The sequence below is a fragment of the Myiozetetes cayanensis genome, unplaced genomic scaffold (assembly GCF_022539395.1).
Source record: "Myiozetetes cayanensis isolate MyiCay16 unplaced genomic scaffold, myiCay2020 scf1, whole genome shotgun sequence".
Classification (NCBI taxonomy): domain Eukaryota; kingdom Metazoa; phylum Chordata; class Aves; order Passeriformes; family Tyrannidae; genus Myiozetetes; species Myiozetetes cayanensis.
Genome location: NW_026086604.1, coordinates 146,057,102 through 146,072,463, shown reverse-complemented (window position 1 = coordinate 146,072,463; position 15,362 = coordinate 146,057,102). Strand labels below are relative to the sequence as shown.

At 43.8% G+C, this 15,362-nt stretch overlaps 1 protein-coding gene across 7 annotated transcripts in view; it reads left to right on the top strand.

The window, feature by feature from the left end:
• Nucleotides 1-15,362, top strand: part of LOC126642037 (sodium channel protein type 5 subunit alpha-like) — a 214,699-nt gene continuing 199,337 nt past the window's right edge. For 4 of the 7 annotated variants that reach the window (XM_050319342.1, XM_050319334.1, XM_050319325.1 and 1 more), the window contains exon 1: nucleotides 1-163. The gene's annotated coding sequence lies outside the window, so the exon portion shown is untranslated. Of the gene's footprint in view, nucleotides 164-338; nucleotides 409-1,500; nucleotides 1,608-15,362 lie in introns of those variants that run through there. The other 3 variants (XM_050319351.1, XM_050319316.1, XM_050319307.1) reach the window with 3 other exon arrangements.

Below are 15,362 nucleotides of genomic sequence, written 5' to 3'. Positions count from 1 at the left end.
CCGAGCCATGAGCGCTCCGCGGCGGGCGGGCAGCGCGCTCCGCGCCCGGCAGCCGGGCGCTTCCTTCCCGCGGGACGGGACCGCTCGGGGACTAAAAACTCTGTGGATACAATGAAGTGGCTCTGGGATTCTTGGTTTAGCAGGAAAAATTAAATAAACCAATGTAAGTTGGTTTTTTTTTTTTCTCTCTCTCTCTTTTTGTTTGTTTGTTTTGTTTTGTTGTTTGCTTGTTAATAAAATAATGATAAAAGGGGGCGGGGGGGGATAAAGAAAGAAACGGAAAAGACGCCAGGTTCCGAGCGTGTCACGGAGGAGGAATTGGTGGTGCTGGGATTTTCCCTTCCCCAAACTTTCCCTCGAGGCGAGAGGAGCACCGCGACCGTCCCGTCCGAGCAGGGCGGCAGAGAGGTACCGGGGGCTGAAGGAGAGCGGAGTTGGCGCAGCAAAGCTTGCGTTGGGCTGTAAAAGCAGAGGAGATATATATATATATTTGTATATATACATTGCTGTTTAAAGGTAATTCTGGCAGAGAATCGATCTGGTTTCCATCTCGCTTCCGCACGCAGAAGTGCCGGAAAGAACAAACAGCAGAGAAAATAATCTGCAAATTGTTCGTTTAATGTTATGGGGTGTCAGATGTGTTGGAGTGGAAATTTCGTGGCAGGCTGTGAAGGAAAAAAATGAACTAGAATAGGTATTTCTGTGGTGGCAGGGAAAATCGTGAGAATATTAGTGGTATTACTTGTTGTAAGAACTGACATATTTTAAGTATGTATCTTAATGGCATCACACACATCAAAGCTCTTTATAGTACACCTCTGCCTAAAATATTTGCAGTTTTTACCGGCACAAATTAAAAACTGGACTTGGCTTATGTAAATAAAGGAAAATTGGGGAGAGCTGTGTTGCACTCCGGCAAGGTGATTGTGATTTTATCGAGGCAACCCTGAGGGGAACAATGAATACTGAGGGAACTGTGAGAGAGAACGAAAGCTAAATTAAAGCAAAACTTATGCAACCGAAGTGAGCCTGTAGTGGGAATAAATAAGACCTTTTTTTTTTTTTCTTTCTCTCTTTTTTTTTTTTTTTTTTTTTTTTTTTTTTTTTTGTTTTGTTTTGAGATTTGGGTGAGGAGGTGTAGATGAGCCTCTAGAAAGCGGAGAAACATGCAAACCAGGCACACCTACAGCAACAGGTCTTGTTTTGCCTGGGAAGGATGAGCTGAGCTTTGTGAGTGCTTGAGCCAAGCTTACCCAGTCACAACTGGGGCAGCGGCTGATCCTGCAGACAGGCATTGGATCTGGGGCTGGTGGCCCCAATTTCTCCCACTGCTGGGCTGGAGAGCAGCTCTTCCCAAAACACAGGGCGGATGGTGGAATAAGCGTGGTGATTCAAAGAGGATTTGTCAATACTAAAAATAAACAGGCCCGCAGATGTGTCCTAGAGGGTCATGTACAGGCTCAACATTTTCGGGGCCAATGAGCTGATTTCGGCGATTTTCTGTCTGTGTGTCCTGTCCAAGGTGCTGAAGTTCATTTTGCTTCAATTTCCCGGGATTTCAGGGTTTGGCAGAAGTGGTCTTGGAGGCTTCCTCTCGTCTGAAACTGGTGAGGGGGTTCCCCCCTGGGCGGTATGAAGAAACAGCAGGGATGTGTTTTCAGACACGTATATTTGATCCCTCCTTTTGGCGTGGGAAAGCAGGCCAGGTGGGGACGCAGATGGATCCGGCAGATCCTATAAGCTTTTGGTGGCAGAGAATTGGAAAGGTCAGAGCTGTGAGGCAGTGAGGAGCGAAACCCTCTCATTCTAATGGGCCAAGAAATTGGTGTTTTTGAAAGTGTCGATTCTGTTGGTTTGAGTGCATTGCCTCAGTGAGGCATCTGGTTCTGACAAAGTTGAACCAGCCCAGTGCAACAACGGGACAGAGATGATGCAAATGGAATTGAAGAGATATTCACTGCTTTTGTTAATATTTTTTTATTCTGGTGTAGCCTTTTCAAAGGGCAAACACAGTTCGCAGAGAGCTTCAGAAGTAGAGGATTCTTTATGAAAAAAAAAAAAAAAAGCATGTCTTTTGGGGGCAAATGTCTCAGCATGTAAGCAATACAAGGCTGTCCTGCAAGTTGTGATATTTTTAGATTAATGTGCCAAAAGGTCTCAGCCTTGACTAGTGGAGTTTATGTAACTTTGGTAGAGACAGATCACAGTATTGCCAAAAATAATCACAGATTAATATTTTACTTAACTTGTTCATGATTGGAGTTCAGTGCTGTCACATGGTTTTTCTCAGATCTTGACACTCATTCTGACTCATTCATAATGCAGCTTTGTACTTCTGTCTGAGACTGAGGGTTTTACAAACACGAAGGGTCAGATTCTAGGGCCAGTGTTCTCCCACAGAAGAAGTTTTTGCTGTGAGGAGTCCTGCAGGTTTAAAGCATGCCAGGACTCTGTACAGTGTGGTGGAGAACTGATACTGTTTCATGCCCTGAATCATTCGTCAGAGCTCACAAAGGTATTCGGTTGCATCATTGGGTATGTAGCCTAAATACCTTGACCATGAAGGGGGTATGTGGACCACGGGACTTCGTGACTCTGAATGACATCTTATGGGTACAGACTTTAAAACTGCAACAGAGCTGAGAGCATTGTATTCCTGGCTCGAATCAGAAACTGGCCCTGGTTCTCGCTGTGATGGACTAACACCTGTGGCACCAGCTCGCACCTCCCAGGACTTTTACAGGTTACAGGAAAACGTTGAGTGGTTGCTCTGTTCTTGGTGTTTTAATGTGTTGTCAGAATTATATTTAAAAATTTGCTGTTTGGAAATGACATCCTGACTGGCATGGGAGATTTATGAAATATAGCTAGTTTTAATTTCTTTAAAATATCTTGTTTATGATATTAAATAGGAATCGGTTTATTTTCTCATTACCATTTTCTGCTTAGTATCTTGAAAGAATCCTCTGTGTATGCGAGTACAGAACATGTTGGGTTGCATATTAAAACATATTGGTGGTCATTTGGAAAGCCTGGTCATGCTTTTCAAAAGGAACAGGCTGTCATCTGTTATCACCTTAGATGCCTTAGTTTTTGGAAGCTCAACTTTAAAACATAGAAGAGACCTTTTGTTTTCAGAGAGTGCTCAGTTCTTCCTGAAAATTGCTACCTTGTAAGTTTTTTCTCATCATCCTCGAGAATTACTTCTGAAAATTACAGCCCTAGCAGTTAAAAAGTGACAACAACTAATTTCTAAGTTCTGTTAAATAAAACCTTGGTAACACAGAAGCAGCATCACTCTTAAATATACACTTGAATTTTCTACTTTTTGTTCTCATGTTGTTTTGAGGTAGGGCCTTAATCAAAGTATACAGAAACTTATATTTGGAATTCGGTCATCGTTTCTCACTTTCACCATTTAGCCTGTAGGAAAATCCATGAAGTCAGTTGGGTATACTTCTGTTTGATCATAGTGAATATCTCTTTAACAGTGTCATGTATGACTGCAAACAGTTCAGATAAACTTGTGTTTATTTATCTTTTAAATAGGATTGTCCTTATTAACATCTACCAGAAGGAAACCCTGGTTATATTTCTATTGATCTTGGTTTATTATTTACTCTGCAAACAAAAATGATGGGCCCACTTTGACCTGTCTCTGTCTCTTTGGGTTTCTCTTGCAAAGTGACAGTTTCTAAATCAGGAAGAAAATCAGGTCACATTTCTGGCTCTACAGGATTTATCTCAGTGCTCTTCTTTCAAAGTAATTAGAGTTACTAATAATGAGGAAAAGAAAACTTTTTGAGAAGTGGAATGTCCCTAACTCCTCTCTCCTTCTGGCAGTTTTTGTGTCACTGAAGAGATCCATGTAGTTCAGAAAGTTTGTTGTGGAGGATCCTTTTGCTCCATCATACACATGGTGTCTTCCTTTCAGTTTAGCTGCAGGTGATCTGGTCACTCTTACAAATGTACCTTCTTTTCCTTAGGTTAATTATGTTTCCTTATTTATTTCCCAGTCATTCTGGGATGGTGTTACTGTACCAGCTCTGGGCTTTCCAGTTGCAGTGAGTGAGATCCCAGATTTCAGCTTGGGAGAAGAAAGAGGGCACATCTACCCTCTTTCTCATATCCCAGTCCCTAAGGACAGAGGGGTTTTGTTAAATGCACATAGTGCCAGCTGTCATAATCGCCCTTTCTACCCTCTTTTTCAGGTTTCTTATCAGCCTGACTTCACAAAGCCAAATTCCCAGCAAAGATGGCAAAAGAATGACAAAAATTCCCTCTCTTCTCACACGCCCACCTTTGAGGAGGTGTGGCCTGGCCTTCCACGAGGAGGTCACCTTGTGAATCTTTTGTGTGCAAAATTTTCATCCCTGTCAAAAGATTCCTTATCCTTAATGGCAAAAACATGCCTCCTTGCACTTTGTATTGAACAAAGCCTTTTTTAATCACAGTTCTGCATGACAGGAATGGCTTGGGTTTTATTTTTATCATAATATTGCAAGGGTTTTTTTAAATTTAGAGATTTGACACATCAAATAATAATGTTGTACCAAAACATGGAGAAAAAATGAAAATTCTCCTAAGCTCCAAGTTTTCTCTTTGCTTTTTTAATTTAACTTTAAAATCAGAGTTTTTCTTTTATATCTTGGAAAAAATAAATCCATTCTTTACTGGATTATTTATTTAATCTCTCAGCTTGAACTGAGCTTTCCTGCTTTGCTAAACTTCTGCCAAAGAGGCTTTTTACTGCAATGCTGAGAGCCCTACCAACAGGTTGTAGATTCTTTTTAAAGCTTACTGGATTCCTAAGGTGCTAAAACTGCTCTGCATTCAAGTTATCACTTGAAAGATATATGCAACTTGTGCTTTATTAATTTTAATCCAATCCAGTATTAGTATGGAATACTTAAAAAGTCTTACTGATTTTAATTGCAAGTGTGTAAAATTTAGGTGGCTGAATGCAGACTGTGGGCACAATTATGGTGTGGTGGAAGAAATGAGTCTTTCTCAATATTCATGGCATGTGAAGCCTGATTGCGAATGCTAAGCCTAAGGTTTTTGGGTTTTGAAGGGGTCTTGGGAGGTGTGAGTTGTGGCTGAGGGTTTTTTCCTGCTGACTTTAAGGCTTTAGAGAAAATAAAAAAGATCTATATGATACAAAGCTATAGAAAAACTTGTCGATGGGCGATGTTTTTTAAGACCCATTAGCTGAAGACAGATTAACTTTTTAGGCCAAAATCCACTCTTAAAGACTGTAATATTTCTAAAGTTATTTTTCCAAGATTTTTTTTCTTGTCATAATGCAATGGTCACTTTCCCCCCCCCAAAATGGACAGTTTTGTTATTGTCTTGGTGGCTGAATATGCCACTGCTCTGCCTGGTTGGCTTACAGCATGTTGGGTTTAACAAGCTTTGTGTGCATCAAGGCTTCAGGTTTACAGAACCTTGGTCCTGGGAAATCAAAACAGGACAGCACAGAGGGATCACTTCTAGTTATTTCCAGTGAGCAAAAATTCACCCCTGTAGGAGCCAGCTTGGATTTTATGCCCCACTGCCAGCTCTTTTTGGTCCTTTGAGGAGCATCTCTGCTGTCGGGCTGTGCGAGGTCAGACATTGCCCCTGGGAAATCCCAAAAAAACATGAACTTTAAAAAGAAGTGATGATAAATAAAAAAAAAAACTCCCTCACCACGACGTAAAGCTCCTAAAGAGGAGAAACTCTGCCATGAAGTTTTTGTTTTTCCCCGCGATGCAGCCACCAGGAGTGGGCAGAGGTTTAGGGAGAGCGATGTTAAGCGGGAGGCTTTCGGGGCTAGGAGGGAGCACCTTTAAAGTGTTGCAGCCTGACCTGTAGAGACAGGCTGCTTGGTGTTGTCTGAGGCCTGACACGTTGGCGGCCGTTACATAATGCACAATTATAAAATCGCGCTAAAGCCTCTTTAAAATACCTGCCTGATTATAACAGGGTAATTACGCCGCGTTTAATAGAGATGAGTGCTGCGGGGACGGGACCCCCCTGCACCAAAACTCGCTCCCCTGCCTGCCACATCCGACGTAGCCGTTCTCCTGGCCCGTGGAAGCCCCAAACCCTGCGGAGCCCCCCACCGTGGTGTGTGCCTTGCTCCCCGCTTCGTGTGCCGGCTCTCGTGTTACAGGGGTTGTCCTTTCCTTCCGGACGAGGATTTCTGGCTGTCGCTGCTCCCCATATTAGTACAGCCAGTGCGACGCCGTGACGCGGCCGCCCTCGCTCCCTCCCCGGGGCCCGGCACATCGCCTCCCCGCTGCCTCCCCAGCCTTATTCCCAGCCTCTGACATCGAGTTATGCGCAGCTCCCACGCTGCTCGAGGGGCCAAAGGCGCTGCCAGCCGTGTCCGCAGCAAGAGGGTCTGGAAAGCACTGCAAGTATCTTAAGAATTTTTTTTTTTTTTTTTTTTTTAATTTATTCCCCTCCTCTGTCTCTTTTCAACAGTGTTTCACGTCGAGAGGTCTAATCTCCCTCGATTATGCGCGCGTGTGGTTCTCATTCATGTGAGCGCAGGGGCTGCTCCGGCGTGTGGTGTTGTGTCCCTTGGGAAATAACCCCTTCGGAGTTGCAGTGCGTGGCAAAGTTTCCCCCCTTCCCCCGATTTGCTGAGGTCCTCGTAGCTCTTTTCTTCCCTGCGTCCGTCGAACAGAGGGATGAACCCTCCTCTCGGCTCTGCCGGCGTAAATCCAGATCGATTTGTTTGACTTCAGCAGAGCTAATCCAGATTTACACAGCCCTTTCCCTGAGGACTTCCCCCGTTTTTTGCTCTAGGTGACCGTTAGTGGGCCAATGTCAAAATACATCTGATCTAGTCAGATTCCCTGTCTCCAATCATTAATTATTCCCTGGCTAAAGTTTCTGAGGAAGAGCAGTTGTATTTGAAAACAATATACAAATTCTGTTACTAATTTTAGAAAGTAAGGGAGATTTTTCCCCCCTCCTGTTGAAACTAAATATAATTTGAAAGATACTGTACAAAGACTTAAATATAGCACTCAATTATACATTGCATATGAATAGTTTCTCTTGGTTTTAACATGTTTAGTTTGTTTTTCCATCTTTCTCAGCAGACAGCTGTTAGATAAAGAGAGAAAAGTAAATAGTTGTTATGAAACTGTACGTCATAGCTAAAGGGAACAAAAAAAAAGGAATCATCATATGAATATGGAAAGATAAAGACAAAATAAATCCTGTCTGTGCTTTTCCCCTTTGCCCCATCCTTTCATGACACTTCTGTAGTAGTACTTAGCTGGAGAAGTATTTTAGTGCTTCTAGAACAAATTTCCCACAGGTCGATCGTGCTCATGTTCCTGCTGGATTCAGGCAGTTTTGAATTGAGACTCCAAATCCTTCATGGGAGGGTAAAACTGGAGTAGAAACTTCCCTAGGAAAATCTCTGCGTTTTTGGGTTCCCTTGCCCATAGTGGAAGTTCTGCTTGAGTTACACTGAGTTTGCTTTTCTATGACGTTGCTAAACTTGACCACCCCCAAAAGTTTTGTTATGTCCATACGGTGCCTGAACAAGCACCTGCAAGGTGTGCAGATGTCCTTCTGGCTACACAGGATGGCTGGAAGAACTTGCTTTCTCTGGTAGTTGTGAAACGCAGCGCTGCTCCTCACATGCTGTTACATCCAGGAAAAATCGTTCCTTTTGTTAAAAGTTTCTTGAGGTTTTCCCTCTTTTGTGAAACCTGAGCAGTGGTGGGCTGGCAGGTTCTTGCTCTGTGTGTTGTGTGCTCAGTAGTCAGGTCCCAGTGCTGATCTCTGCTTTTTAGCTGCTTCTTAGGGCAGGCCAGAAAGAACCTAGAAATGCCACTCTGGGAAAACACATTGTCTGTTTTTTTATAGAGATATGGAGAATGGCATAAAACATCCTCAGAATAAAAATAACAGTAATTAAAAAACAAAAACAAAACCAACCAAACAAAAAAACACCAACCCACCAAAATTATGATTGTAGACTCCTGGGAACAAGGCAAGTGGCTGCATATGAGCTTATGATCTGAAAACATTGAAATATTCTGGGCTGTGGTTTTCTTTTATTAATTATCCTAAGTGATGTTCAGAACCTGAAACCAAGGCTTTTAGACACATCTCTGGTGCCTAATTCTGCTCACTGTCTCATAACAGGGTGAATCAGGAGACTGTTTATTGAAGTCAGTGATGCAGTGTCGATGTAAAAGCGACATAAGGGAGATGGAGGATTTGTTTACAAGCATAAAAGTCCCCTGGACAGTTTAACACTAACAGAGAAAATCACTGAATAGCTGCAAAGCACAGAGCTTAAATGTATCTGAAATAAGTTTCCTGGAGCATTTCCAGAACTGTCTGAAGGGCCTGATCCAGAGCCTGGTGAAGCCAAAGGTAAAGTTCCTTTCGACTTCTTCAGATCGGACATTACAGTTTGAAACATCATTCCCTCTCTGAAATTTTCTAAAACTGTCTTTTTGATGGTTTTTAATTAACCCTTATGCCAGGTGTAATGTCTTTTTTATCCCTCTAATGCTTGGATTTGATTTGTTAAATATAAGAAGGAAATAATAGCGCAGTTCCTTTTTTTGCACAAGAGATTATGATTTCATGTGTGTTTAGTCATTAGTTGCACAAGCCACAGAACCCCATCTTTTGTTGCTCTGTTTCTCGGTTGGTTTACCCTTGTGCCTCTCTCTTATCCTCTAGCTTTTGAACTCACTGGACAATTTGATTCAGAGGTTTAGGACTAGAAGATATTTGGGTTTTGCTATTAGAGGATGTTCCTTGATTGAAAATAGAGAGACTCAAGGAGTGCAAGAAAGTGCAGTGTAAGAAAGTGGCCCTGGGGTGACCCAGCTACATACTGCACAGCTGTGGATCCACCAGAGCTCTCCACAGGGGAGCACATGACTTCAGTAATGTGGGTTGACAGAATTTTTAATGCTATTCCATGTTGTATTGCATTTTATGTTTAGTGTCCCATTTCCAGGCCAGTCACTGCTTCACCTACACCAACCACGTCCACGAAATCAGGTAATGCCAGCTGTAGGCTGTAATTGTATGGTTTTAAAGGGGACTCGGAAACAAAGCCCTGGGATCTCAGCACCTTCAGGAATAATCTGAGAAGGCTCCATCATACAGATTTAGTGCTGGATCCAAACCTGCCAAAGATCCCTGTTGGCTTCAGGAGGTTGTGAATAGGTCTGCATGTGCCATATGCTGAGGAGTGGGTGTCAGGAGTCAGGGAACAAGGGTGCCTTGAGCCATGAGAGAGCCTGAGGTCCTGCTGAAAGACTGAAGGAGGTAAAAGTGGGATGATGTCCCAGAGAACTATGACCCTCCTGCTCTAATCCTGCCCCATGCACCATTATATCTGAGTCTCCTTGTGTGCAAGGGAGTGTTTGACTGTATCAGCACTGCTGCCCAACTTATATTCATCAGATATGGGTTAATAATAATTTTTTTGCATATATATATATAATATCTGTTTTATTTATGTATATATATATAGATATAAATATATAAAACCAAGTCAGGAAAGAAGCAAAGACATTGAAAATGCCATTTCCAGCTCCACCAGCTGTGTACTCCCCATTTTGCTGGGAACTGCCATATCTGTGGTGTCAGATGGCATTTCGTGTGCCCAGCTAGAAGGTGGTGCAAACCAGGATGAGAGGCAGCAGGGATTGCACCGGGGATACCCCTGACCTGTGTGTGTCCCCGCAACGAGGCTGTGGCTGCTTCTGCCCCAGCCCTCGCCCCGACCATCGCTGCGAGTGGTGCAAGGAAGGGAAAATGGAGGGTGTCCCTGACCCCGGTAATCTCCAGCTGCCACCGAGCCTCCCGGGAGGCACCCGCGGCCAGCGCAGATTAACACAGCCCACAGCAGGGACTGGCCTGCAGCCAGCATGGCCCCGGGATCAAAGGAGCATGGAGGTGGCTGAGAGCCACCTTCGGGCTCCTCCTCCTCGCCTCGCTCTGCCGCAGCTTTTGCCTCCCCTGATAAATCAAGCCCACCCTCTGCCATCGCTGCAGATCAAAAATGCTCTTTTTCACCCTGTGTCTTGCGTAGGGTGTTTATGCCCAGGTGTGCTTTCAGAGCTGGTAACTGGCACAGAGGCGCCTGCCTTAAAGGATCTTGCTAGGGGAGCGACGTGCACTCATGCTGGCTGCCTTTTTTCTTGATGAGCAGAAACAGGGCCTTCTGACCCCAAAAGATAAATCATTATGGTGCTGCGAAGCTGGGAACCATCATGAGGTTGTCACAGGCAGATCCAGTGCAGAGGCATGTAATGAGCTGTGCCCAGTTCTCTACAGTGTCCTTGCCTCCTGTAGGAGGAAAGGGTCAGGAGGGAATGACATGCAGCATTACCTTTGAATTTAAAAGGTCACAAGGCCCCAGAGAACCCACAGGCATTGGCATACTCAGCACTGGAAATGGTGTATTTTATTGGCAAGCCAGTGCCTTGGTTTGGTTCTCAGTGGGTGGTCCAGACAAGAAGCTTTATTTCTGTTAGAGAAGGTGTTTTTGATGGCTGTTTGTTTACCAGGAGGATGGTGGCTTAAAACACCTTTTGGAGGGACTATCAATGTTGTCCCTATGAATTCCAGCAGCCCTTGTGCCCCAGAATGCAGAAGGTGTTTCCTGCTGCATGGGTGAACCCTTTCAGGGAGGTTCCTCATCCCGTGGACTCCCTTTGGACACCTTCATTTTCAGCTTCTCAGCTCTAGGCAGTTTTGTAAAGCAGGGAGTGCTGCTGACCAGTGGCAGGGCCATACAACTGCCAACCACCCCACTAGCCCTTGGGTCGATTGGTTTGTTTTCCAAGGTGGGGCTAGTGCCAGCTGCACTGTTTTTATGGTGTGATGGTCCCTGGGGATGGCCAAGGAGTAACTCTGCCTTAACTTCTGTGCATCTGTTGTTTTATCCCTTCCCAATATTAACCTGAAGTCCTGCCCAGACAGGAAACAACACAAGCAACAACCTGGAGGAATGCCCTTGCAAGGGCATTTTCTCCTCTCACTTCAGTGGACCAGAGTCTCACCTTGAATGCAGAGCAACATCACTTCATGCTCATTTTAAATTGTGGTTTGCAGGACCACACAGCCCAGAGAAGGACTCAAAAAGCAGCATCTCACATATTTGGGTCTATGGGATGTCAAATATGTTGAATATTTTCTTCCCAATGCCAGTTTGAAAGCTAGTTTTATAGTCACAACTAGCTTTGCATATGTTTGAATCATTCCCCGGTACATGATTTTTTCCAGGAGGTTCCTATAACAGTAATGAATGTGAAAGTTGTGATTAGCATGGGAGATCATTGCTTATAGCAACTACACAGTGTATTAGGCCACCCATCAGTCTTGCTGTTAGAGCACTCTGCAGAATTCAATAAGCAGCGTTATTTACACAGTTGCCTTTAGGAGCTTGAGAAACTTTGCAAAACGTCTTATAATCTAGGCAAAAGCTTTGCTACAAAGCAAGTTCACTTCATTGATTGCATTTCTTCACTTTGGTAACTGAATGGCAGGCTAAAAATAAATTTAAAAAAAAAAGCAGAATTGAGATCAATCTCTAATTGATTTTGACTTGTCATATCCAGTTAAAAGCAGAACCGATGCTTTCTGAAATGTTACTGATGTTCGGGGGCTTTATAAAGCTGCATATGAAAGGAAGCATCAGTAGCAGAGTATAAGATATCTTAATTTGGGCTTCATACAGAGTTTTGTGCACTTAAATGTCAGACTAAGGCTCAAGTGTTCCTCAGAGTTCTACGAGGATATTCAGTGTCAATGAAATTCCTGTTAAAACTGTCCTGTGAGGCTTTGCTGCCTATAAATGCTGGTTCCTTGAACCAAAAATTGCATAGCCTGTTGAAGCAAAGGCCTTCACGGGATAAGGGGATGTCCAGAGAGAGTTTCTGAGAAGGAAACAATGAGGGATCTGCTGGGGGATCTTCCGAAAGAGTCAAGCTCAGCTGCTTTTCCTCTGTAGTGTGTTGGCTGGGCACACCATCCCAGAGGGCACACATGGTCTGTGTGGCTCTGCTCTGTGCCCACACCTCCAGTGGGACCAGGGCCTTGGATTGAATTTCCTGTGCTGAAGGCACTGCAAATCACTCTTTCCCTGTAGCAGGAGGGCAGGCAGGGACCCCTGTGCATGCTCAGCATCACCCTGACAGCACCCCATCCCGATTCTCCCCCTCCAAAAACACCTCCCGGCTCACTCCGCTGAGGCTGCTGTTTTTCTGGATGTTTTTCCCTGGACCGCCAGCCTTGTGCCTTTGGCAGGGGGATGGAGGGAGGGGAGAGCCAAAACAGAGAACAGCCTATTTTTAGGCTGACTATCTCCCACTCCCTGGAAGGCTGGGTGCCAATTAGGTGGTGTCGTGGGGTGACGCTCGCCTGTCTGTAACGCAGCCCGTCGACAGCCGAGCTGTGGAGGCACAGGAGCAGAAAGGAAGCAGGGATCTGAGCTATCTTTCTGCAGCAAGGGACCCCGAACCTGTCTAGATTTGCAGTAATGTTTATTTTTTGCTGTTGCATCTGTTTATCTTTCTCTGGATAGCTTTCTCCTCCCTCCCATCACATTTTATAACAGAGCTTCACGCACACTGTGAAGTGTGTACTTGAAGCCCAAGTACACAATTTTGGCTTCTGCCTCTCTGTTCATTTTGTAGTGGGACCAAAGAAAAAAAAAAAAAAGGCTAGGCAGTTTAGGTCCAGCCTCATAATTTAGAGATTATAAAACTGTAAAGTAAGAACTGTGACCGTGTACTCTCTCTCCAGAATAGCAGAGGGCTCCTTATAATTAGTATTGTTTCAACTACAGCATATACTGTCAAGAAAAAAGAAATTTACAAGGATGGATTTTCCACCCTTTAGTCTTTGGTAAACCGTGGTTAAATAATTTTCTTTAAATGGTGCATCTTACACCTAATTTATATTTCTTTTGTTCTAGTTCCTGGCTGCTGGATTTCTTCTATTTCAGTCTTGACAGACTGCAGAGTACTCAGTAATATGGACAGGAGTAGCAATGCTTTAACTGTGTTTGTCCAAGGGTGCTGGTACAGTGATTAATTAATCCCTTTCCATTTTCTTTGGTATGATTGAGCTCTCTGAAGCATTTACTATGAGCCTGTTTTCCAGCCCATAACTGCCCCTAGTGATACTTCCCTGAACCTTTCTAATTTAACCCTTGTGTTTTGGACATCGGAACTGCAACGCTCTACAAGGGTTATGTTCCCATCAGTTCCTATCACTGTCCCCTGAGCCCTGATGAACCAAGCCCTGCATCAGCTATTCTGTTCTTTTGCTCAGAAAGCAGAGAAGCCCACAGTCACCCGGGTCTTCTGCTTATCCATATAAAATACTGCCCCAACCATTTTCTTGTGGTGCTTTACCACAGTGCCCCAGTACTTAGGAAAGCAACACTGATATTCAGGGTACATCTTGCCCAAGTCTGTAACTCTTAGGTTCAATTATCATGACTTGTTGATATAGAAAGTCTAGCTAAAGAAACCAGTGTGTTTTGTACTTCTTTATCGCTCTTAAATGGAAAATGTCATTCTCAGCATATTATTGCTCCATTGAATGGATTTTTTTCCCAGTACAGAACAGAAATAGGTATTGAACATTTCTGCCCTTTCTGTGCTGTTGTGCCTGATGGTACTTAGAGGATACATTTTGTTCCTTATGTGTCTGAAAACTTCCTTCTTGCCCTTAGAAATGCCAGCAATTTCTCTACCTGCAGTTTTCTCACTGATTCTTTCTGCTCTATCACAGGCACCTGAGTAATGTCTTATTCTTTACTTCTTTTAATTTTTATTTTATTATATTATATTTATTTTATTTTATTTTATTTTATTTTTACAAATCATTTTGGATTGTGAAGTGTGTTCAGCATTTCTTTGTCCCATACGAGACATTCTGGTTGTCACAGGATAGGAGGTAGAAAAGTTTTTGAGCCATTCAGTGTCCAGGGAGAGCGACTGTACAGGCTCTGCACTACCATGGGATTTGAGGGACAACGAAGAAGGTATTTGGAGAGAGCAGGGAAACTAGGAAAGGGAAAAGTCCCCAACATCTCATTAAGGGTGGCACCCGTCCTCTGCAGAAAGCCTCAGTAAAACAAATCTGCTTCACATCACCAAACCTCGATGCACCTCTTTTACTAAAGGACAGCCATTAACACATAAAAGTCTGATACGTGTTCCCACCTCATGTCCCATCTCATGAGGGTAACTGCAAATACAATTTTTTTCCCCCCATGGAATGTGGTTGTGATATCATGCCACCTTCTTTTGTATTTCTGCTAACAACCCACACATAACTTGGACTTAGGAAAATGCTACCAGAGTCAAAAACAGAGTTGTCATCCTACAGCCACTGTTCTTCTGCAGCTAAGCAGTAAATTGCTGCTCTCTGACTTGATTCTTACCTGGAGGCTCCATCATTGGGACAGTCAGTGTGTCCTCAGCACACTATTGCTGGGCTGAAACATTCAGGGCTTTGGGAAAGTCCTCTGCTCTGTGGTAAAGCCCAGGCTGGGAGGTGAGCTATAGCCCTGGGTCAATGAGCTGAACACCAAGGTTTATGATGAGGAGGGAAACTTCCCAAATCACAACTGAAACCCTGCGAAGCAGTGAGATTTTACTTCATTTACTGAAAGTATCAGAATTCAGTCTTTCAAACCCACTGATGCTGAGGTCCCTGAGCAAGAGACACAGGGCCTCCTGGCTTTGACTGAACATGAACTCTGGGCTGATGCATATTTATTTATTAATATTTTCTATTTCATGCTGCTGATTGTCCCAGATGCAGGGGAGGAAAATGACTTTCAAATGAGAAGATTTTTCATAAGCCTAGAGCATAGCTGTATTTGGAATGCAAGCTTTAATCAGTTATTTGCTGGAAAAATGTGTAACAAAAGTGCAATCTCTGCTGGGTTCTCTTTCATCCTGCTATCAGTCGCTGGATGGTGTCCCTTGGATGAAACATGGATTCTGTGTAAAAAAATTAGGCTCTTTGTAAGCACCTTGTTGCAGGGACCATCTACCTTACTTGTGTGCCCTGAGAATAATGATAAATATTAATAATAATAATGATAAATGTGGCTTGGTGGGAAAGCTGTGCTTCACTGGCTTCATTGGGGAAGAACAGTATTTTTCGGCTGGAGGTTTTCTAAATCTCACTCTTGGATTCAAGTGTCTGCTTCTTCAGTTCAGCAGCAGTCAGGTTCCTGTACTTTTGGACAAAGGAGTGCCCTTAACTCCAGTGAGCCACTGCTTCTTCCAGCTGCCCAAATCCTCTTGCCCCATGCACCTTGCAGGTAGTCACGCACCAAGCATGAAGGAGCTCTG